The following is a 1208-nucleotide window of genomic DNA, read 5'->3' as shown; positions in this document are numbered from 1 at the left end:
AAACAGACCTCAGATAAGCAAAGCGAGATGGATTGACACAGTGGCTGCAACGATGGGCCCAGGTGTAGCAAAGATTGCGAGGCTGGCACAGGACCAGGCAGTGTTTAGTTCTGTTGTACATAGTGTGGCGGCTATGAGTTGGAGCTGACTTGACGGCACCCAACAACATAAAAGCAATAACGTGTGTAAAACAATTTATTTATTATTGTGCTTTAGGTGAAAGTTTACAGAGGAAATTCATTTCCCATTTGAAATTTTATACGTAAAGTGTTCCATGACATTGGTTGCATTCCCCACAATGTGTCAGTACCCTTCCTATTTCTGCTCTTGGTTATCCGTTTCCTTTTGTACAGATTTTCTAACCCTTTTGTACAAATTTTCTAACCCTTTCTCCCTTCTCATCTTTGCTTCTGAGATAATCTTTAACCTTAAAACAAAAATAGCCCTTGAAATCTTTTTAAAACTGAACAAGAGTTTGACTTAATTAGTAAAGAATATCCGCCTTGAGCATGTCCCCTATTAAGATCTGTCTACAAGGGGTCAAATTGCCAACCATCAACAAAAGTTAGATGGGTATCTTTGGGGGCATTGAATATGTTATTAGGGGAGGAAATATTCAGAAAAGGAAGAGGAGAATGGTTGCACAACTGGAAGACTGTAATCAATATCACTGAATTGTACACATAGGTACTATTGAACTGGTGTATGTTTTGCTCTGTATATTCTCAACAATAACAACAAAATAAAATAAAATTTTAAAAAAACCTATTAAGAGGAATTGAAGATTTGCTTGCAGTAACTTTTATTTTCTTTAGACTAAAAATATATGTGGTCACAGTAATACATTCATGAGTTATTTGGAATTAGTTCTTTTTTTCTTTAGTGTGTTTATGATTTTCATTTGAAATGAAGTGGGATTCCCTTTTTCCGTGAATTCAATTTTAGTTTTTTGTTCCCATTCTTTCTGATTTTATTTTACAATATGAAAATTTAAAACATTAATATTATTTAAAAAGTCAAAACTATACAAACTGGTGTACTCAGAGAAGCATGACTCCCTCCACCATTCATTCCACTCCATTTTCCCCACCTTCTGTAGCATAGTGCCTAAGGCATTAGACTGCTAACCAGAAGGCTGGCGGTTCAAACCCACCAGCCACTCCTTGGAAGGAAGGTTGGGCAATCTACTTCCACAGTGATGCCGCCTC

The sequence above is a fragment of the Orycteropus afer genome, unplaced genomic scaffold, assembly GCF_000298275.1.
Source record: "Orycteropus afer afer isolate SDZICR_OR568_19922 unplaced genomic scaffold, OryAfe1.0 scaffold00723, whole genome shotgun sequence".
Taxonomy (NCBI): Eukaryota; Metazoa; Chordata; class Mammalia; order Tubulidentata; family Orycteropodidae; genus Orycteropus; species Orycteropus afer.
The sequence above is the reverse complement of the archived record's forward strand: the minus strand, read 5'-3'. Positions refer to the sequence as shown.